The sequence below is a fragment of the Macaca fascicularis genome, chromosome 19 (genome assembly GCF_037993035.2).
Source record: "Macaca fascicularis isolate 582-1 chromosome 19, T2T-MFA8v1.1".
Taxonomy (NCBI): domain Eukaryota; kingdom Metazoa; phylum Chordata; class Mammalia; order Primates; family Cercopithecidae; genus Macaca; species Macaca fascicularis.
In genome coordinates, this window is record NC_088393.1 from 51,102,418 (window position 1) to 51,126,535 (window position 24,118).

The following is a 24,118-nucleotide window of genomic DNA, read 5'->3' on the forward strand; positions in this document are numbered from 1 at the left end:
CGTGACCTGGGTGTCCCGGAGGAAACTGTCCTTCCTGGAGGTGTGCAGGGTGAGTCTCTCATGCCTCTTGGGAGGAGAGGCATGTGCTGGTTGCTCAGTGGGGGCTGTGACTCCCAGGGTGAAAGGGACAGTTCTCAGTCACTCTATTGCTCCCTTGGGACTGGTGGGTGGGTCTCTCATTTCTTCCTGACCATCTTTGGTGTCCACTCTTCCCTGGCCGTCTGATTGTCCTGTGGACACCACATCTTCCCCGTGGTGGTGCAGGAGGAAGTGGGGAGCTACCCAGGAACCCCGTGGAACATGACTCGTTGAGATACAGGAAAGGGAACCTGGGACACAGCAGGGATTCAGAGCTGGAGAGATTCATCCAGACTTACTCCGTGGCCGTGATGGGCTCAGCCCTCCATGTGCTGACATACCCACGGTTCTGTCCTGAGGGTTTTCACCCGGCCAAGATGCTCTCTGTAGAGGAGGAACAGGCAGTCACCAGAGAGCCTGTCTGGAGGGACGTCTCTCACACCTGAGAAGGCTGGTGGGGGTGAGTTGTGTTCTCAGAGCAAAGAGCAATAATACCCCCTTCTCCCGGCAGGGACACAGGAGAGGTCTGTTTCCCAAGGGACAGCCGGGGGTAGGTAGTCACATCCTATGTGGTGCCTGTGTGTGAGCATCACGCGCGCTCTGAGCCCCACGGGGTGCAGCGGGCAGGCAGGTCACAGGGTGCCTGACTGATTCCCGGGGAGGCTGTGGGCCCTCAGGCAGCCGCTGTTCTGTGTCAGCGCTAGGCTTGGCCTAGGATGCCCCACCGAACAGGACAGATGGAGCAGAGGCGGGCATTTAGGGAGCAGTGACAGAAAGAGTTGATGAGGATGGAGGGAAGTCACGAGGGGAAAGGGCACAGTGCGGCGTCGCGTGCCCCAGCGCTGCCCTGGGAGATGTCTTTTTAACTGAGCCCAGGGAAGGAGCAGGTGTGTGGGGCAGGAGCTGCCTGCAGAGGGAGTGGTGTTACGTTGGCGGCCGCCAGGTCAGGAAGGAGCTGACAGAGTCCGTGTGGGGAGCATGGAGGACGTTGAGGACTTCGGCCGAGGTGACCCTGGTGAGGGTGGACCCTGCTTGGCTACGGGTTCTGCTGAGGGAGGTCGGCATCCCCTGGGAAGGCCTCAGGCTGTAGGGACTCTGCCGCCCTCTGGTGGACTGGAAGGGAAGTGTGGGGGGCCGAAGTCCCAGGCCAGGCTGCGTGTTTTTTTGTTTTTTTTTTTTTTTTTTTAATTTATTTATTATTATTATACTTTAAGTTGTAGGGTACATGTGCATAACGTGCAGGTTTGTTACATATGTATACTTGTGCCATGTTGCTGTGCTGCACCCATCAACTCGTCATTTACATCAGGTATAACTCCCAATGCAATCCCTCCAACCTCCCCCCTCCGCAGGATAGGCCCCGGTGTGTGATGTTCCCCTTCCTGAGTCCAAGTGATCTCATTGTTCAGTTCCCACCTATGAGTGAGAACATGTGGTGTTTGGTTTTCTGTTCTTGTGATAGTTTGCTAAGAATGATGGTTTCCAGCTGCATCCATGTCCCTACAAAGGACACAAACTCATCCTTTTTGATGGCTGCATAGTATTCCATGGTGTATATGTGCCACATTTTCTTAATCCAATCTGTCACTGATGGACATTTGGGTTGATTCCAAGTCTTTGCTATTGTGAATAGTGCTGCAATAAACATACGTGTGCATGTGTCTTTATAGCAGCATAATTTATAATCCTTTGGGTATATCCCCAGTAATGGGATGGCTGGGTCATATGCTACATCTAGTTCTAGATCCTTGAGGAATCGCCATACTGTTTTCCAGAATGGTTGAACTAGTTTACAATCCCACCAACAGTGTAAAAGTGTTCCTATTTCTCCACATCCTCTCCAGCACCTGTTGTTTCCTGACTTTTTAATGATCGCCATTCTAACTGGTGTGAGATGGTATCTCATTGTGGTTTTGATTTGCATTTCTCTGATGGCCAGTGATGATGAGCATTTTTTCATGTGTCTGTTGGCTGTATGAATGTCTTCTTTTGAGAAATGTCTGATCATATCGTTTGCCCACTTTTTGATGGGGTTGTTTGTTTTTTTCTTGTAAATTTGTTTGAGTTCTTTGTAGGTTCTGGATATTAGCCCTTTGTCAGATGAGTAGATTGCAAAAATGTTCTCCCATTCTGTAGGTTGCCTGTTCACTCTGATGGTAGTTTCTTTTGCTGTGCAGAAGCTCTTTAGTTTAATTAGATCCCATTTGTCAATTTTGGCTTTTGCTGCTGTTGCTTTTGGTGTTTTAGACATGAAGTCTTTGCCCATGCCTATGTCCTGAATGGTACTACCTAGGTTTTCCTCTAGGATTTTTATGGTATTAGGTCTAACATTTAAGTCTCTAATCCATCTTGAATTAATTTTCGTATAAGGAGTAAGGAAAGGATCCAGTTTCAGCTTTCTACTTATGGCTAGCCAATTTTCCCAGCACCATTTATTAAATAGGGAATCCTTTCCCCATTTCTTGTTTCTCTCAGGTTTGTCAAAGATCAGATGGCTGTAGATGTGTGGTATTATTTCTGAGGACTCTGTTCTGTTCCATTGGTCTATATCTCTGTTTTGGTACCCGTACCATGCTGTTTTGGTTACTGTAGGCTTGTAGTATAGTTTGAAGTCAGGTAGCGTGATGCCTCCAGCTTTGTTCTTTTGACTTAGGATTGTCTTGGAGATGCGGGCTCTTTTTGGGTTCCATATGAACTTTAAAGCAGTTTTTTCGAATTCTGTGAAGAAACACATTGGTAGCTTGATGGGGATGGCATTGAATCTATAAATTACCTTGGGCAGTATGGCCATTTTCACGATATTGATTCTTCCTATCCATGAGCATGGTATGTTCTTCCATTTGTTTGTGTCCTCTTTTATTTCACTGAGCAGTAGTTTGTAGTTCTCCTTGAAGAGGTCCTTTACATCCCTTGTAAGTTGGATTCCTAGGTATTTGATTCTCTTTGAAGCAAATGTGAATGGAAGTTCATTCCTGATTTGGCTCTCTGTTTGTCTGTTACTGGTGTATAAGAATGCTTGTGATTTTTGCACATTAATTTTGTATCCTGGCTTCATCCCTGGGATGCAAGGCTGGTTCAACATTCGCAAATCAATAAACATAATCCAGCATATAAACAGAACCAAAGACAAGAACCACATGATTATCTCAATAGATGCAGAAAAGGCTTTTGACAAAATTCAACAGCCCTTCATGCTAAAAACGCTCAATAAATTCGGTATTGATGGAACGTACCTCAAAATAATAAGAGCTATTTATGACAAACAGACAGCCAATATCATACTGAATGGGCAAAAACTGGAAAAATTCCCTTTGAAAACTGGCACAAGACAGGGATGCCCTCTCTCCCCACTCCTATTCAACATAGTGTTGGAAGTTCTGGCTAGGGCAATTAGGCAAGAGAAAGAAATCAAGGGTATTGAGTTAGGAAAAGAAGAAGTCAAATTGTCCCTGTTTGCAGATGACATGATTGTATATTTAGAAAACCCCATTGTCTCAGCCCAAAATCTCCTTAAGCTGATAAGCAACTTCAGCAAAGTCTCAGGATACAAAATTTTTTTTTTTTTTTTGAGACGGAGTCTCGCTCTGTCGCCCAGGCTGGAGTGCAGTGGCCGGATCTCAGCTCACTGCAAGCTCCGCCTCCCGGGTTCACGCCATTCTCCTGCCTCAGCCTCCCGAGTAGCTGGGACTACAGGCGCCCGCCACCTCGCCTGGCTAGTTTTTCGTATTTTTAGTAGAGACGGGGTTTCACCATGTTAGCCAGGATGGTCTCGATCTCCTGACCTTGTGATCCGCCCGTCTCAGCCTCCCAAAGTGCTGGGATTACAGGCTTGAGCCACCGCGCCCGGCCAAGGCTGCGTATTTTATTCCACAAGGATCTGCACGTTTCAAACGAGGTCACACATATGCTATGTTACAGTTCCATCACCTTTCAGCCCTGTGAGTCCCAGTCTCTGCGGCTCTACGTTCACTGTTCTCCCTCTTTCACGATCGGATGTCCCGAACGCAGATTTTTGTCACCTTCAGTGAGTTTGTGTGTGTGTGTGCAGTAGGCGGCACTCTGTATACCTGGGGGACAGTGATGTCTGGGGCTGAGCACTGCACATGGGCTTGGGAGCAGAAGACGGAGCAGCAGGGCGGGAGGATCAATGAAAGGGGAGCAGGGACAAGTCATTTTCATTTTCTCACTCCCAGGGACCAGAACCCAGGATTCTGACTCCAGGGCACAGTAGCACACCCTGCTGGTGTCCCTGGATGTCATGAGTGCTCATAGTATCATGTTGCCTGGCATTCCTTTTTTAAGGTGTAAATTTATTTGCCTCACATCAGAGGCAGGCCTTGCTCACCATGGCAGTTTTCAATACTGTATCTGGTTCAAGTGACTGCAGTTGGTGGCCAGCGATAAAATCTAAGAGGCATCTCTCCTGCTTGGTGTGCTGGGCTCCTCTCTCTCCATCTGATTTCCTTAAACTGATATTCTGACATTTGTCCTTACATTTAAAGTGACCACTTCTCAATCACAGCATGATCTCTTGGTCCCAGTGTTTGCTACTTTCTTTAATCACATCCATTAAAGCTCCTGCTGGAAACCTGTCAGATAACACCTGGACTTACTAAAGCCATCGGCTTACCAGTCTCTTCTCTCCTCCCTGCCTGGGCTCGCTGACCTCTGTATCTGTGGTCTCCACGTGTGCCGAGTGCGCCCCAGTGTCTGTAAGTAGTAAAAATACTTTCACGTTGTGGTTGTATCATTATAGCCTCACATACCATCCAGGGCCTGACATCGAGGCTGCCCTGTGGGACCTGTGCTGGTTGAACCCCTGCTGGAGCTCTTGTTTTGGTACCTGCAGTTCTTCTGGGGACAGGAGCTTCCAGCTAACTTGATTGAAAAACTGATACGTTTCATGGAAAACACTGGGTCAGATGATGTATTCATGGGCTTCAGCTGCCATAACAAACACCTTAGCCTGGGTCAATTAAATGATAGAAAGCGATTTTGCACACTTCTGTGAATAATGTGCTATTTTAATCACTTAAAAATGTGCAGTCAAATGGAGTTAACCACATACACAGTGTTAAGTTACCATCACCCCTATTTTTCCTAGAAAATTTTTATCATTTTAAACTGAAACTTTGTATCTTTGAAACTATAATAACTCCCTGTATTGTCCACCCTAGACCTTGATCATCTCTACTCTGTCTCTGTGAATTTGCCTATTCTTGATGTTTCATATAAATGGAATTATATATATATGTTCTTTAGTTTCTGACATATTTCACTTAGCATAATGTTTCCAAAGTCCATGCATCTTCCAGCGGATATCAGAGCTTCATTCCTCTTTATGGCAGATTAACATTCTGTCGTATGTGTGACCACATTTGTTTATTCGTGTGCTGATGAACACTTGGATTGTTTTCATATTTTATCTTTTGTGAGTAATGCTACAACCAACATTCCCATGTGAGTACCTGTTTCAGTCCCTGAATTCAATTCTTTGGGTATATACCTAGGAATGGATGCTGTTTCACATGGGAATTCTATGATTAGCTTCTTGAGGAACAGCACAACTATTTCTCCTAGTGGCTGCACAGTTTTATAATCTCACCAGCAATGTATGAGGATTCCAAATTCTACATAAGGCTTTCACTTGTTATTTAACATTTGAAAAGAATGGTAGCCATATTTGTAGGTTTAGTGTGGGATCCTATTGTGGCTTTGACTTTGTATTTTCCTAATGACTAATGATGTTGAGTTTCTTTCCATGTCCCTCTTGATGATCTGCATATCTTCTTTGAAGAAATGTCTATTTGCATCTTTTGCCCATTTATATAAATTGGGAGGTTTTTCTCTTTGTTATTGAGTTGTAGCAGTTCTTTATATATTCTGGGCATGAAACCATTGTCTATGTGATTTGCAACTATTATGTCTCATTCTGTGTTTGGTCTTTTTATTTTCTTGATAATATCCTTTGACGCACAAAAGGCTTGCGTCTTTAGCCCAATTTATCTATTTTTCCTTTTTCTTTCTCATGCATTTGGGTCATACCTGAGAATCCATTGCACATTTGAGGTCATTAAGTTTTACCCCTATGTCTTTTTCTAAGATATTTTTGTGGTGAGAGATCTTATAATTAACTCACTCATCCATTTTTAGATAATTGTTTGATATGGTTGAAAGCAGAGTTCCCTAAGTTTATTGTTTTGCATGTGGTTATCTAGTTGTTTCTGCACCATTATTTGAGAGGATGATTGTTCCTCCATTAAATTATCTTGACACCCTTATTCAAGAGAAATGAACTATAAGGGTGAGGGTATATTTCTGGACTCTCATTTCTATCCCTTTGGTCCCTAGTTGTATTCTTATGCCAGCAGTTGCTGTTTTTAGTACTTGTAATGATTTGTGAGATTTCAAATAAGAAAGTTCAAGTTCTGCAATTTATTTTGGCAAAACTGTTTTGGCTCTTTCAGGGGTACTTTTTAACATCAAGGAGGCCAATGTTTTGCAATTGGAAAGCTTTTTCTGTCGTATTTCGGAGGGGAATTTTGCAGTCTAGGGATTTTTTCAGGAATTTTATCACAAGTAGGTAAATTATCACCACTTCCATTGCTGAGGTACTGGGTTAAAATGTGTGTTGCCTCCCGTTGAGGAATTGAGAGACGCCGGAAGCAGTTGCCTCTGTGGTGAGAGACAGTGAGCTCCTTAATGAGGGGCACAGAAGACATTGCTTTGGGACACAATGTTGTCAGGGGAGCTGTGTGCCTCTCTACTTCTTTATTTTTTTGTGCAGTTTAGATCTCTGCTGGACACACTAGATATTGAAATCTTTGTTCATTCTCTTGGTTCTGGGTGGCTGACCTGTCAGCTGGAGCTGGAGGACATGCCTGGAAGGGGAGTGACCCCCACGGGAAAGAGTAGGACTCAGCAGAGTGAAAGCAGCTGGGACCCAGAGAAGCCAGTGAGGTCTGACTCTTAAAAGTCAAAGACTAGCAGGTGGGTGTCCTCAGGGGAAAATGGACTGCACTGGTACCCATTCAAGTGGACTGGAAAAAGGTAAGAGGCTTTGGATATTCCATTTTCTCTCTCAGCTCTTCAGCAGGAGATTTAGGCCCTGGGCTGGTACTGTCCTGCAGCAGGGACAGGGTGGACAGAAATGGCTGCATATCAGGCCTAAGTCCATGTCATCCTCTCAGGCATTGCCCCTGAAGATGGAGAATTTTGTTCAGAGTCCCAGCCTGGGCACGTGGGAGGAACCACCTTATTAAAATTAATTTAAGAAAACACTATGCATGCTTTATTCTTCTAGAATGATTATTAATGTCATGTTTTACAATATATCTCTTAAAGGAATGGTGAGAATCATCTGCATAATGTATGTTTTACATGGTCTTTTCTATAATTGCAGCTTTCACTTGTTCTTATAGAATCCATTTCCTTTGGGAACACACGGGCAGTATCTCTGTGTTGATTTCTACTGGGAAATCTTTATGCAGGGTGGAGAGAGTCACATTTCCTAATGAGAGATGGAAAGCATCTGATTACCAGAAAAAGTGTTCAAATTCTGCTGGTATGATCACGGTGCTGCGGGTGTAGGTCAGTTTAAGGAGGATTCAGGCAAAGCAATTTTGAAAGTCTTTTTCATTGTTTCTGTTTCTTTGTTTGTTTTTTGTTTTGTTTTTTTGTTTTTTTACAAAACCATGGGCAGAAGCCACCACCTGGACCCATCACATGTTGGAATGAATGAGGGACAGAAATGGAGCTCAGTAATTGAGAATGAAATTCAGGAGTGAGGAAGAGGTTTGAGAGGTCAACGGGTGTGAGAGGTGAATGGGTGAATGATGAGAATGTTCAAAACATCTTCTTTCTCCATAATAAGAGAGCATTTAGGCCCCTGAGTCAGACAATGTCCAGGCCAGGGGGAGCAGGATGTTGTTGACTCTCCTGGGCAAAAGTGAAACTCCATCAGTGTCCAGTTACCTCATCCAGTTTGGGATTTGTTCCTATTTTAAAAATGATCCAACAGTATGCAATTTTGAAAATATACAAAAATCTCTATGCTATCATTCATAGATAGACAAGATGGCCCTAAAATGGTGAGAGAATCAGAATGGGGTTTGGGTTTACATTGTGTATTTTTTCTCCCAATATCTACAAAATTCCCTACATCAATTCTTTAATGTAACCCAGTGGGTGTCATTCCCTTTCACAATTACAGACATTTCCAGTTCACGGTTAAAACCCTCGGAAAACCCACACCCTTTCTACTGTGAGGTACAGGCAGCCATGTGGCATCACCTCTAAACATGCCTTCTGGGTCATCAAATTATTGATTAAGTAAAAGTCATTTCAGTAGATATGGAAGACCTCCATTTTACCCCTCTCACACTTGCAATTCTTCTACCAAGAGATGATGGATTTTAGTGGTGATTTGCTTTTATAGATTAGTGTAGATTAATGCTTCTGCCAGGGGAAAATTTTTCATTGAGAAAAGCATTTGGCAAAGTCTGGAGACATTGCTGGTTGTCAGAGTTGGGGGAGGGAGTCCTGCTGGCCTTGAGTGGGTAGAGTCCCCGGATAGTGTTGAGCATTCTAGAGCTCACAGAGCCCCACCAGCATGACCACTACAAAGTTCAAGGCTGAGGAGGAGTGGAGAGCCCTCATGTGCCTTCCCTAGCTTCCCTAGAGCTTTTTACCTTCTCCTTTCATCAGTCTCTACCACTTTCTCACCTCAGCTTGCTCCTTGAACCTTAATACCCTCCAGTTGAACTTTCCCATAGTTTAAGACCTGCTGTAATCTCTTGACTTCCTTGGCCCCTTTCTGATCCTTAGTAGGGTGTCCTCTAGAGGGGATCCTCACCTTTCCTGGAGCTTCCCAGGATCCAAATGCCCCTGCCCTGTGTGGGCACCAGGGATATGGCCATGTGCCTGTGTCCCTAAAGATCCTGTCACTCAGGACTTTAGTTGAGAGCAGCTGAGGTGATATTACCCTCCATTACTTTTCTTGGAACACAAAAATATGTACAAACCTTGGAGAGTAACATTTCTTAATGCATGTCAAAATATTAAATATACATATTTTTGCTTCCCAAACTTTACTGGAAAAATTTATCACACTACCAGTCATGAAAAATGGCACCTAATCAGGGTTATTCACTGTATTGTTTGTTTAACAGCAAAATGTTGGGAACAACCTAGACTTTCACCAGCACGATGCTAATTCAACAGATTACCTTATATCTACACAATAGAATATGAAGCAGCTGTATAAAAAGTATAGAATCTGTCAGCTATTCATATGGAAACACCTCCATGTTCTATTTTAATTGTAGCATCTAAACATCGCAGAATAAGATGCAGTTTTTGTACTAGATCTCACTTTAGAACATTTTTTTTACTGGTTTTTTTTTTTGGTAGTTTTTTTTATTATTATTATTAAAGAGCGAGTGTCTCACTCTCATACTCAGGCTGAAATGCAGTGGCGAGATCATAATTGACTGCAGCCTCAATCTTGTGAGCTCAAGCAATCCTCCTGCCTCGGCCTGCTGAGTAGCTGGAATCACAGGCACGTGCCCCCATGCCTAGCTAATTTTTTGTGTTTGTTTCTGGAGAGATGGGGTTTCACCCAGGCTGGTGTAATCCCAGGCTTTTCTCAAACTTCTGGGCCCAAGTGATCTGCCCACTTTCACTCCCAAAATGCTGGAGTTACAAGCAAGTGTCACCACACCTGATTCTGCCTTTTCTTTTTTTAACTGGACTGCAGTCTACTCACGCATCTCTTTCCTCATCAGGTGATTTACATTTTTCCTCAATGTCTCAACCACATGTCCATGCCAAAATCCACATGTATTTGCTTTTGTTTAGAATTAGATTTTTTTTTTTTTAAGAGAAGCCTTAGGAATGGTCTCCTAGCTGATTTTCAGGATTCTAATCTTCACTGTCTAAGCCATATGTTTCCATTTCCAGATATTGATTACAGTCAGCTGTAGAGCATTTAAAGCCTACCAATGCCTGTACCATCCCTCAAGCATTTCTGATTTGGCTAATGTGTGGTGTAGCCCAGAGATTGGTTGTTTAAAAATGCTTTCAAGGAAAAGGGTCATTTTGCAGTGGAGGAACTTTAACCCAATAATCAAAGTTAATGTCTTCAGTAGTCAGAGATGATGACATCTTAGGGCATTCTAATATATTGGATGGAGAAGGTGCAGCATCATCCCTGTGGTATTCTTCTACAAACTGTATAACCTGAGTTTAATCGTGAGAAAATATTAGAAAAGTCCAAAATGAGGGTCTGCTACCAAATAAGTAACCAATACTCTTCAAAATTGTGAAGCTCTTAAAGGTAAATCCTAACTTTCCCAGATTAAAGAAGACTGAGGGAACAGTACAATGAAGAGCAATATGTGATATTAGATTGGATCCTGGTCCAGTAAAGGGACATTAGTCAGAACATAGAGTGGATTTGGATAAGGTCTCTACAGGCTTTCATTTTACAGTGTTAATAATCATTTACTGATTTTGATTATTAGATGCATATCTATAATGTTAATATTTGGGGAAGCTGAATGAAAATCATATGAGGACTTTGCCTACTTTTGGAACATTTTAGAAAGTCTGAAATTATTTCAAAATTAAACATGAAAAGAAAAGAAATATAGATCTTTTAAATATTTCTATTAAGTGTCCAAAGTTGAAGATCATTTCCCAACTTCTCTTGCCTAGTGCTGGTCACAGTAATCTTCCTGGCAATGCTGTTTGTCATGTTTGTGACCTTCTCAAAGATTTCCAGTGACTTCTCTTATCTGTAGGATGAATTTCCCATTATGTAGGCTGCCATTCGGTGTCCTCATAGCGTGGCCCTAATCTCCCTTTTTTTCTGGATCTGTGTTGAAAGACTTGACCAACATTTTACTTTCTTATGGTCAAAGTTGTTCTAATTTTTTCTTGCCTGTTTCATGCCCTTTCCTGTCTTCTCAACTTTGGGACTTTAGTCAAGGTGGTGGGAAATATTTTAAGAGAAAAATTATAAAGATAGTTATAGGAAATAGTCACAAACCTTCTTGGAACCTGGTGGTTTGCATAGCTTCAGTAAAAGGTTTGGCTGAAGGTAGCTGAATTATCTTAAAAGCTTAGGGCATAGATACACAGGAATGTAGAGGAGTTTATCTAAATAGCTTGTTTACTCAGGCAGTCCTAAAACCAACATTTAATCTTATGCTGGGGGAACTACTCTCCGGAAGGTCGGCAATGTCAATTACCTTCTAGTGGTGTTTACTCAAGACCTTTGTTATTTAATCTGTACTAAATAAATGCGAATTACACTGGCAGATCAGGGCCGCTGCTGTTAACTCTTTTTTTTTTTTTTTAAATATTATTATACTTTGAGTTGTAGGGTACATGTGCATAACGTGCAGGTTTGTTACATATGTATACTTGTGCCATGTTGCTGTGCTGCACCCATCAACTCGTCAGCACCTATCAACTCGTCATTTACATCAGGTATAACTCACTGATGTAATCCTCCCTCCCCCACTCAATGATAGGTCCCGGTGTGTGATGTCCCCCTTCCCGAGTCCAAGTGATCTCATTGTTCAGTTCCCACCTATGAGTGAGAACATGCGGTGTTTGGTTTTCTGTTCTTGTGATAGTTTGCTAAGAATGATGGTTTCCAGCTGCATCCATGTCCCTACAAAGGACACAAACTCATCCTTTTTGATGGCTGCATAGTATTCCATGGTGTATATGTGTCACATTTTCTTAATCCAGTCTGTCACTGATGGACATTTGGGTTGATTCCAAGTCTTTGCTATTGTGAATAGTGCCACAATAAACATACGTGTGCATGTGTCTTTATAGCAGCATGATTTAGAATCCTTTGGGTATATACCCAGTAGGGATGGCTGGGTCATATGGTACATCTAGTTCTAGATCCTTGAGGAATCGCCATACTGTTTTCCAGAATGGTTGAACTAGTTTACAATCCCACCAACAGTGTAAAAGTGTTCCTATTTCTCCACATCCTGTTCAGCATCTGTTGTTTCCTGACTTTTTAATGATTGCCATTCTAACTGGTGTGAGATGGTGTCTCATTGTGGTTTTGATTTGCATTTCTCTGATGGCCAGTGATGATGAGCATTTTTTCATGTGTCTGTTGGCTGTATGAATGTCTTCTTTTGAGAAATGTCTGTTCATATCCTTTACCAACTTTTTGATGGGGTTGTTTGTTTTTTTCTTGTAAATTTGTTTGAATTCTTTGTAGGTTCTGGATATTAGCCCTTTGTCAGATGAGTAGATTGCAAAAATTTTCTCCCATTCTGTAGGTTGCCTGTTCACTCTGATGGTAGTTTCTTTTGCTGTGCAGAAGCTCTTTAGTTTAATTAGATCCCATTTGTCAACTTTGGCTTTTGCTGCCGTTGCTTTTGGTGTTTTAGACATGAAGCCTTTGCCCATGCCTATGTCCTGAATGGTATTACCTAGGTTTTCCTCTAGGGTTTTTATGGTATTAGGTCTAAGATTTAAGTCTCTAATCCATCTTGAATTAATTTTTGTATAAGGAGTAAAGAAAGAATCCAGTTTCAGCTTTCTACTAATGGCTAGCCAATTTTCCCAGCACCATTTATTGAATAGGGAATCCTTGCCCCATTTCTTGTTTCTCTCAGGTTTGTCAAAGATCAGATGGCTGTAGACGTGTGGTATGACTTCTGAGGACTCTGTTCTGTTCCTTTTGGTCTATATCTCTGTTTTGGTACCAGTACCATGCTGTTTTGGTTACTGTAGCCTTGTAGTATAGTTTGAAGTCAGGTAGCGTGATGCCTCCAGCTTTGTTCTTTTGACTTAGGATTGTCTTTAACACGCGGGTTCTTTTTTGGTTCCATATGAACTTTAAAGTAGTTTTTTCCAATTCTGTGAAGAAACTCATTGGTAGCTTGATGGGGATGGCATTGAATCTCTAAATAACCTTGGGCAGTATGGCCATTTTCACGATATTGATTCTTCCTATCCATGAGCATGGTATGTTTTCCATTTGTTTGTGTCCCCTTTTATTTCACTGAGCAGTGGTTTGTAGTTGTCCTTGAAGAGGTCCTTTACATCCCTTGTAAGTTGGATTCCTAGGTATTTGATTCTCTTTGAAGCAATTGTGAATGGAAGTTCATTCATGATTTGGCTCTCTGTTTGTCTGTTACTGGTGTATAAGAATGCTTGTGATTTTTGCACATTAATTTTGTATCCTGAGACTTTGCTGAAGTTGCTTATCAGCTTAAGGAGATTTTGGGCTGAGAAAATAGGGTTTTCGAAATACACAATCATGTCATCTGCAAAGAGGGACAATTTGACTTCTTCTTTTCCTAAATCAATACCCTTGATGTCTTTCTCTTGCCTGATTGCCCTAGCCAGAACTTCCAACACTATGTTGAATAGGAGTGGGGAGAGAGGGTATCCCTGTCTTGTGCCAGTTTTCAAAGGGAATTTTTCCAGTTTTTGCCCATTCAGTATGATATTGGCTGTGGGTTTGTCATAAATAGCTCTTATTATTTTGAGGTACGTTCCATCAATACCGAATTTATTGAGCGTTTTTAGCATGAAGGGCTGTTGAATTTTGTCAAAAGCCTTTTCTGCATCTATTGAGATAATCATGTGGTTCTTGTCTTTGGTTCTGTTTATATGCTGGATTATGTTTATTGATTTGCAAATGTTGAACCAGCCTCGCATCCCAGTGATGAAGCCCACTTGATCATGGTGGATAAGCTTTTTGATGTGCTGCTGAATCCGGTTTGCCAGTATTTTATTGAGGATTTTTGCATCGATGTTCATCAGGGATATTGGTCTAAAATTCTCTTTTTTTGTTGTGTCTCTGCCAGGCTTTGGTATCAGGATGATGTTGGCCTCATAAAATGAGTTAGGGAGGATTCCCTCTTTTTCTATTGATTGGAATAGTTTCAGAAGGAATGGTACCAGCTCCTCCTTGTACCTCTGGTAGAATTCAGCTGTGAATCCATCTCGTCCTGGACTTTTTTTCATTGGTAGGCTCTTAATTATTGCCTCAATTTCAGAGCCTGCTAATGGTCTATTCAGGGATTCAACTTCTTCCTGGTTTAGACTTGGAAGAGTGTAAGTGTCCAGGAAATTATCCATTTCTTCTAGATTTTCTAGTTTATTTGCGTAGAGGTGTTTATAGTATTCTCTGATGGTAGTTTGTATTTCTTGGGATCGGTGGTGATATCCCCTTTATCATTTCTTATTGCGTCAATTTGATTCTTCTCTCTTTTCTTCTTTATTAGTCTTGCTAGTGGTCTGTCAATTCTGTTGATCTTTTCAAAAAACCAACTCCTGGATTCATTGATTTTTTGGAGGGTTTTTTGTGTCTCTATCTCCTTCAGTTCTGCTCTGATCTTAGTTATTTCTTGCCTTCTGCTAGCTTTTGAATGTATTTGCTCTTGCTTCTCTAGTTCTTTTAATTGTGATGTTAGAGTGTCAATTTTAGATATTTCCTGCTTTCTCTTGTGGGCATTTAGTGCTATAAATTTCCCTCTACACACTGCTTTAAATGTGTCCCAGAGATTCTGGTATGTTGTCTCTTTGTTCTCATTGGTTTCAAAGAACATCTTTATTTCTGCCTTCATTTCCTTATGAACCCAGTAGTCATTCGGGAGCAGGTTATTCGGTTTCCATATAGTTGAGAGGTTTTGATTGAGTTTCTTAGTCCTGAGTTCTAGTTTGATCGCACTGTGGTCTGAGAGACAGTTTGTTATAATTTCTGTTCTTGTACATTTGCTGAGGAGTGCTTTACTTCCAACTATATGGTCAATTTTGGCATAAGTGTGATGTGGTGCTGAGAAGAATGTATATTCTGTTGATTTCGGGTGGAGAGTTCTGCAGACGTCTGTTAGGTCTGCTTGCTGCAGAGATGAGTTCAATTCCTGGATATCCTTGTTAACTTTCTGTCTCATTGATCTGTCTAATGTTGACAGTGGGGTGTTGAAGTCTCCCATTATTATTTTGAGGGAGTCAAAGTCTCTTTGTAAGTCTCTAAGGACTTGCTTTATGAATCTGGGTGCTCCTGTATTGGGTGCATATGTATTTAGGATAGTTAGCTCTTCCTGTTGAATTGATCCCTTTACCATTATGTAATGGCCTTCTTTGTCTCTTTTGATCTTTGATGGTTTAAAGTCTGTTTTATCAGAGACTAGTATTGCAACCCCTGCCTTTTTTTGTTCTCTATTTGCTTGGTAGATCTTCCTCCATCCCTTTATTTTGAGCCTATGTATGTCTCTGCATGTGAGATGGGTCTCCTGAATACAGCAAACTGATGGGTCTTGACTCTTTATCCAGTTTGCCAGTCTGTGTCTTTTAATTGGAGTATTTAGTCCATTTACATTTAAGGTTAATATTGTTATGTGTGAACCTGATCCTGCCATTATGATATTAACTGGTTATTATGCTCATTAGTTGATGCAGTTTCTTCCTAGCCTCGATGGTCCTTACATTTTGGCATGTTTTTGCAATGGCTGGTACCGGTTGTTCCTTTCCATGTTTAGTGCTTCCTTCAGGGTCTCTTGTAAGGCAGGCCTAGTGGTGACAAAATCTCTAAGCATTTGCTTATCTGTAAAGAATTTTATTTCTCCTTCACTTATGAAACTTAATTTGGCTGGATATGAAATTCTGGGTTGAAAATTCTTTTCTTTAAGAATGTTGAATATTGGCCCCCACTCTCTTCTGGCTTGTAGAGTTTCTGCCGAGAGATCTGCTGTTAGTCTGATGGGCTTCCCTTTGTGGGTAACCCGACCTTTCTCTCTGGCTGCCCTTAAGATTTTTTCCTTCATTTCAACTTTGGTGAATCTGGCAATTATGTGTCTTGGAGTTGCTCTTCTCGAGGAGTATCTCTGTGGCGTTCTCTGTATTTCCTCAATTTGAATGTTGGCCTGCCCTACTAGGTTGGGGAAGTTCTCCTGGATGATATCCTGAAGAGTGTTTTCCAACTTGGTTCCATTTTCCCCCTCACTTTCTGGCACCCCATCAGACGTAGATTTGGTCTTTTCACATAATCCCATACTTCTTGCAGGCTTTGTTCATTTCTTTTTCTTCTTTTTTCTTTAGATTTCTGTTCCCACTTCATTTCGTTCCTTGGATCTTCAATCACTGATACTCTTTCTTCCAGTTGATCAAGTCGGTTGCAGAAGCTTGTGCATTTGTCACGTATTTCTCGTGTCATGGTTTTCATCTCTGTCAGTTCGTTTATGGTCTTCTCTGCACTAATTATTCTAGTTATCAATTCTTCCACTCTTTTTTCAAGATTTTTAGTTTCTTTGCACTGGGTACGTAATTCCTCCTTTAGCTCTGAGTAGTTTGGTGGACTAAAACCTTCTCTCATCTCATCAAAGTCATTCTCCGTCCAGGTTTGATCCGTTGCTGGCAATGAGCTGCGTTCCTTTGCAGGGGGAGATGTGCTCTTATTTTTTGAATTTCCAGATTTTCTGTTGCTTTTTCCCCATCTTTGTGGTTTTATCTGCCTCTGGTCTTTGATGATGGTGATGTACTGATGGGGTTTTTGTATGGGTGTCCTTCCTGTTTGTTAGTTTTCCTTCTAACAGTCAGGACCCTCAGCTGTAGGTCTGTTAGAGATTGCTTGACGTCCACTCCAGACTCTGTTTGCCTGGGTATCAGCAGCAGAGGCTGCAGAAGATAGAATATTGCCTAACAGCAAGTGTACCTGTCTGATTCTTGCTTTGGAAGCTTCCTCTCAGGGGTGTACCCCACCGTGTGAGGTGTGGGGTGTCGCTCTGCCCTTAGTGGGGGATGTCTCCCAGTTAGGCTACTCAGGGGTCAGAGACCCACTTGAGCAGGCAGTCTGTCCATTCTCAGATCTCAACCTCCATGTTGGGAGATCCACTGCTCTCTTCAAAACTGTCAGACAGAGTCGTTTGCATCTGCAGAGGTTTCAGCTGCCTTTTTTGTTGTGGTGATTGTTGTTGTTGTTTAGCTGTGCCCTGTCCCCAGAGGTGGAGTTTACAGAGACAGGTAGGCCTACTTGAGCTGCTGTGAGCTCCACCCAGTTCGAGCTTCCCAGTGGCTTTGTTTACCTACTTGAGCCTCAGCAATGGTGGACACCCCTCCCCCAGCCTGGCTGCTGCCTTGCCGTTAGATCACAGACTGTTGTGCTAGTAATGAAGGAGGCTCCGTGGGCATGGGACCCTCCCGGCCAGGTGTGGGATATAATCTCCTGGTGTGCCCCTTTGCTAAGACCCTTTGTAAAGCGCAGCATTGGGGTGGGAGTTACCCAATTTTCCAGGTGTTGTATATCTCAGTTCCCCTCGCTAGGAAAAAGGGATGTCCTTCCCCCTTGCACTTCCCAGGTGAGGCGATGTCTCACCCTGCTTCAGCTCCCACTGGTCGTGCTGCAGCAACTGACCAGCACCGATTGTCTGGCACTCCCTAGTGAGATGAACACAGTACCTCAGTTGAAAATGCAGAAATCACCTGTCTTCTGTGTCACTGGTGCTGGGAGCTGGAGACTGGAGCTGTTCCTATTCGACCATCTTGCTCCACCCCTCCAGATTTTTGATTTTAAAACTTTATACATGGAACCCATAAAACTCACTATTTTAAAAAAAAGTTGTATTTACATTGTGCTTTTGTAAATAGAAAAAGGTAACATTTATCTGAGGAAGCCCTTGCTGAGTTTTAGAGAAAGTAGGTAATAAATTTACATCTCAAAGCAGAGAGAGAGAGAGAGAGAGAAGGAATGTGGGTGTGTTCAAAGAAGATTAAAAATAGATGCCAAGGTAACACAAAAATGATAGAAATTTATAACAGGATTTTATAAGGAGACCAATTTTGTTGACATACATAGCTTTTATTTCGATATCTGTTTTCCAACTGTACTCCAGGAAACACACTACACAGGCTCCATTCTTAAGTGCTGGTGTGCCACTGCACATGCAGACAGCCCACTTTAAGGGAAACATCAGGGAATAAGAAATGCAGACTTCAGAATTATTCCAACATACAAAAGCCTAAGTCCAAAGTCAAACCACACGCATGAAATCTCATTGCCTGTTTGGCCCTCTTTTAAGTGTACTTTACTTTCTTTAATTTCTGCTCTAAAGCTTTTAAATAAACTTTCACTCTTGCTGTAAAACTTGCCTCACTCTCTTCTTCTGCCTTATGACCCTTAGTTGAATCCTTTCTTCTGAAGAAACAAGAATTGAGGCTGCTGAAAACCTGTACAGATTTGCTAATATACATTAGTGCCATTCTACATGATAGAATATATATATATTCTTATATTTATACATATATAAATATATATACAACATATAGTTACTAATACAGGCCTTGAATCTACATACTTCCTGCACTTTATGTAAACAATCCAGGTAAAAGACTAAAGCTTATTTTGGAAATACATTGGTCCCATGTTATTTCTGTTTCATAAAAATGGGAAACAGGAGGGGAAGATTATTTTTCAGAAGAAAACAACAGAGCAACAGTTATTGAATTTTAGACGTGCTCATTTTTTTTTTTTTGAATTTTGTTATTTACCTACAATTTGAACTGAATCCTAAATTTTTTCCTTCCTACAAGTTTCAAAACTAATGGTTTCAGAATTTTCTTCCATTCTTCTTCCATTTTGGTATATTATAACTTAAAACTGTGCTTTTAAAATTTGTATCGTTTTTTAAAATTGCACTTTTAAGTTCTAGGATACATGTGCAGAACCTCCAGGTTTGTTACATAGCTATACACGTGCCATGGTGTTTTGCTGCACCCACTAATCCATCATCTACATTAGGAATTTTTCCTAATGCTATCCCTCCCTTAGCCTCCCACCCCTCAACAGGCCCCAGTGTATGATGTTCCCCTCCCTGTGTCCACGTGTTCTCATTGTTCAACTACCACTTATAAGTGAGAAAATGTGGTGTTTGGTTTTCTGTTCCTGTGTTAGTTTGCTGAGAATGATGGTTTCCAGCTTCATCCATGTCCCTGCAAAGGACATGAACTCACCCTTTATTATGGCTGCATCAAATTCCATGGTGTACATGTACCACATTTTCTTTATTCAGTCTCTCATTGATAGGCATCTGGATTGGTTCCAAGTCTTTGCTATTGTGAATAGTGCCGCAATAAACATATGTGCGCATGTGTCTTTTTACACTCCCACCCACAGTGTAAAAGCATTCATATTTCTCCACAATTCTCTCCAGCATCTGTTGTTTCCTGACCTTTTAATGATCACCATTCTAACTGGCATGAGATGGTATCTCCTTGTGATTTTGATTTGCATGTCTCTAATCACCAGTGATAATGAGTTTTTTATCATTATCTTTGTATTTCTATCATTATATTTGTTGGTCACATAAATGTCTCTTTTTGAAAAGTGTCTGTTCATATGCTTCACCCACTTTTTGATGCGGTTGTTCATTTTTTTCTCTCGTAAATTCGTTTAAGTTTCTTGTAGATTCTGGATATTAGCATTTTGTCAGATGGATAGATTAAACCTTGCAAGTTGAAACTAGATGACTTACATAAAATTCTGGAGAAATCATAGCAACTTATATATAAACAACCTTTAGCCTGCTGATGTGTAGACTACACAAAAGGTACACATGAACACTGGGTTCAGACTGCAATTCAGAGAATTGTGTCAGATTGTAATTGCAATTGGAAGATGCTTCAGAAACTCTAGAAAATCTAGTCTATACACTGCTCCAGACATTACAGGTGAGCCAACATACAACAGAAAGGGTTAGAGCCATGTTTCCCAAACAAATTGCTATAATTGAAGCAACAGTTGTGTGACTGTAATGAGGTTCCAGGACTATAGTGTCACCTTTTAGCTTCCCTTTGCCCTTTCTGATTTGACTTCATCCCCTTTACCATGGGACGTGACATCTTAAGAATGAGCTTTCCTAGTCATGTAGGATCAGATTTAACATACAGTCACAAACGTCTTCTACAATGCTTTCTCTGAGAGCTTTTGAAGAATTGGAATGTCAGGTGTGCTGTCACTGGCCTGTCATCTCAGCACTTTGAGAGTCCAAGGCAGGAGGATCACTTGAAACCAGGAGTTTAAGACCAGCCTAAGCAACAAAGAGAGACACATCTTTATTAAACAAAATAAATCAAGTTACCCAGGTTCAGTGGTGCATGCCTATAGTCTCAGATACTTGGGAGTCTAAGGTGGGAGGACCGCTTCAGCACAGGGGTTCAAGGCTGCAGTGAGTACACTCTAGTCTAGGTGACAGTGCAAGATTGCATCTCTTAAAAAAAAAAGAAAGATAAAGAATGGAGTAAACAGGAAAGCCAAAGATCTGAGGCATCTCTGGATGATTGCCTGAACAAATTGTGTTTTCTTGACCTCAAAACCTTTCACGACGTGTATTTCTTTGTGAAAGAAAGACATGCTGATTATAACTTTATCATTTTCTGAGGCAGAGAAGGAAGAGAAGATTAGATCAATTGTTTCTCTGCCCACTCCATCTCTTCCTATGTGCCTTCTCTCCCTTAATCAAATGTATAAATACTAAGCCTCCTGAAACCTCTTCAGAGAGAACACAAGCCACCGAGGTTTTTTGCAATTCATGTTTTCCCAGGGTGCACCTTCGAGCTATGGCTCAATAAAACTCAATTGTTCAAGACCCTTGCCTCAGTCAGTCATTCCGGATAACAACCATGAGTCCTGCAAAGCCCTTCAGTAATCTATTACCTGCATAGGTGATATGTACCTAGGTGAGTGAGCTCTTCATGAGTCAAACACTCTTCTTCCTTTTCTGCCTTTCCCAACCCTACCACTCAGTGCTGTGTGCTCTGATCTGGCCCCAGCTCCCAGGTTGTTTGTATTGGTCTAAGAAAGCAAGACCAGGAAGGGCAGGTTGAGAAGGAAGTAAGAGGCCAACACCGTGGAACATGGCAAGTGAGGCTATCATTGCTCAAAGCCACACACCCTGGGTGCATTTTATGAATTTTTCTGGATTTGGAATCTTTTCCCTGTGTGTCTATCTAGAAACTCACCCTCCTCCTACTTTCTTCTCATTACACTTTCTGTTTCTAGTGCACTTGTTTATGGCCAGAGAATGGCCATGCAACTAGTTGACAATAGAATAAAAAATGACTTTTTGTGAGACTTGGAACCTGGCCTTTCTTTTTTCCAAAACAGATTGAGGTCTCTAAAAGCTAGCTTTTATGCAGGACTGTGCAGTTGTGAGTATAGTGTTAGGGAACAGGTGCATAAGTGAAGGATGAGACAGAAAACAAAATGCTGGCTGTCAAATCCTGAAAGCAAATGGGACAGAAATCATTTTTGAAGGTGGATGTCATTCAGGAGACCTTGTTAATTTTAGAGTGTCATCTTAGCAGATGAAGTGGAGGATGAGGTTAAATTATGGAGTTAGGTGACAGTGGGCACATACTTCTCTGCCACAGGTTTTATTTTTTCTTTTTTTTTAATCTCCAGAAACGGGGTGGTGGCACTTAGGATATTTTTGTTAGGACTGTAGCTACATGAAAAGCCCTTAGGATAGTGCCTGGTGCATAGTGAGTGCTGTATCACTGTGTGAGATATTATAATGATGGGAATAGGCAAAAGTGCCACCCTGGCCATGCAGAGTGGGGAGGTACTTTCCAGTCAGAGTCCAGGCAGGCCAGTTAGAGATGAAGCTGGTTAGTAGGGAAGCTTAACTTCCAGGAGTAGAAGAATTTAGGAGGAGTAACTCATGCACAACATTCAGTAAACATTCATTTACCTAACAGTAGGAATGCTCAGAGTGGATGTGGCTTCTGTGACAATCATTGTCTCCTGGGAATCTAAGGATGTGTCCTAGAGTGGAATGGCTGTGATGTAAGCCAAACCCAGAAATGGGCTTCAGGGCTGCCTTGCAGACAGCATTCATCTTGCTAAAGGAATACCCTCTTCTGGCCCAGGCCATTATTTTTGTTTTTGTACTATCCTAATTTTTAGGGCATAAGGAGAAAGACTGAAGAATAAAATAATGAAGTGCATGTATGAAATAACAGGGTAGAATTGAGACTGGTATGTGTAAGTTAAGACAAATCGTGCATAAATTTTGTGTGAACATAAAAAGGATTTCTTGTTGCAAACAGACCTCTCCATATACATAATACCATTGCCTTGAGTGGGAAACAGACTCTGTCACAAGAACACACCATCAGAGTCATGAGAGAATGGGTAGTGTGGCATCTTTAATTCGCAGGATAGACTGAGAAAGTTATTGAAGAGAAAGGAGTTGAAGGAAAAGATGAGTGAGGGCAAGAAAAATGGGATGGTGAAAGGAAAGGACTGAAAGGAATGTTTACCGAGGGCTCATCAGGTACCAGCCTCTGTGACTAATGTCTTACACATGTTAATTTACTCTTCCACTGTCATTTTCTGATGCAGTAAGAGTCAACCTTACACTGCAGATGAGGAAAGAGGCTGAGGGAGGTCAAATGAGGAACTTAGGTTCATTCAGCCACTTCATAGCAGAGCGAGTATGTTTCACTGTGGTTTGTGCAGATAGAAAAGTGAGACATGGAAGGAAGGCAAAGCGTACTTTTGTTGTGGGTAATGTTTATGAAAGTGACCTGTATGAGACAGAACAATGGCCTCTTAAAAATGTCCACATCTGGGCTGGGTGCAGTGGCTCACACCTGTAATCCCAGCACTTTGGGAGGACGAGATGGGCAAATCACGAGATCAGGAGTTCGAGGCCAGCCTTGCCAACATGGTGAAACCTGTTTCTACTAAACATGCAAAAATTAGCTGGGCATGGTGGCGGGCATCTGTAATCCCAGCTACTTGGCAGGCTGAGACAGGAGAATCATTTGAACCTGGGAGGTGGAGGTTGCAGTGAGCTGAGATCACCCCACTGCATTCCAGCTGGGGCAACATGAGTGAAACTCTGTCTCAAAAAAAAAAAAAAAAATTCTCATCCTAACCCTTGGAACACATGCATTTACTTTTCTTGGAAAAAACACTGTTCAACGGTGACACAGTTGAGTATGTTGAGATGGAAAGCTTATTCTGGGTTATCTGGGTTTTTCCCAGTGTCATCATAAAGGTCCTTGTAAGTGAAAGAGAAAGGTAGGAGAGTCAGAGTGAGAAGGATGCAGGCTGAGAGACTCCACTGGCCATTGCTTGCTGTGAACATGTGTGACAAGACAAAATTTCAACAAATTTAGTTATACATGGAATTGGGTTTAATTTGTCATTTATGATTTGGGGCAGCTCCCCTCTACAGATACAGTGATAACTCCCCCTGGGCAATACAATAACAAAACAGTGGGTTTTGTCAAATGCGAGTCAGTAAACAAAGCCATAGAAATAAATTGATTGGTTATCATCAGAGTACTTCAGGTCACTTATTTTGGTAAAAGTTAAAGCAGAGGGGACTTCCTTATTATGCTCACTCATGTAGACTGGAATCTTCTATTTACAGGAAAATATGATCTGTTTTGAGAGCTATCTGAATCCTTAAAATTTCACTGGGAGTATATAACATCCAGCCTGTGTGGCTCTATTTTGTAGTGTCTGTACTCTCACTTAGGTGAAAATATGATCAAAACTTAAAGAATTAACATTAGTCTCAGTAACTGTAGTTTTGGGCTTTCATAATTTCTCTTCTTTTCTTTTTTTAATTTCCTTTGTCTTTTAAAAAATTTTTTTATTCTTTATGTTCTAGGGTACATGTGCACAACATGCAGGTTTGTTGCGTATGTATACATGTGCCATGTTGGTGTGCTGCACACCTTAAGTCGTCATTTACATTAGGTATATCTACTTATGCTTTTCTCTCCACTTCCCCCACCCCACAACAGACTCTGGTGCGTGATGTTCCCCATCCTGTGTCCAAGTGTTCTCATTGTTCAATTCCCACCTATGAGTGAGAACATGTGGTGTTTCGTTTTCTGTCTTTCTGATACTTTGCTCCAAATGATGGCTTGCAACTTCATCCTTGTCACTGCCAAGGACGTGAACTCATCCTTTTTTATGGCTGCATAGTATTCCATAGTGTATATGTGCCACATTTTCTTAATCCAGTCTGTCGTTAAT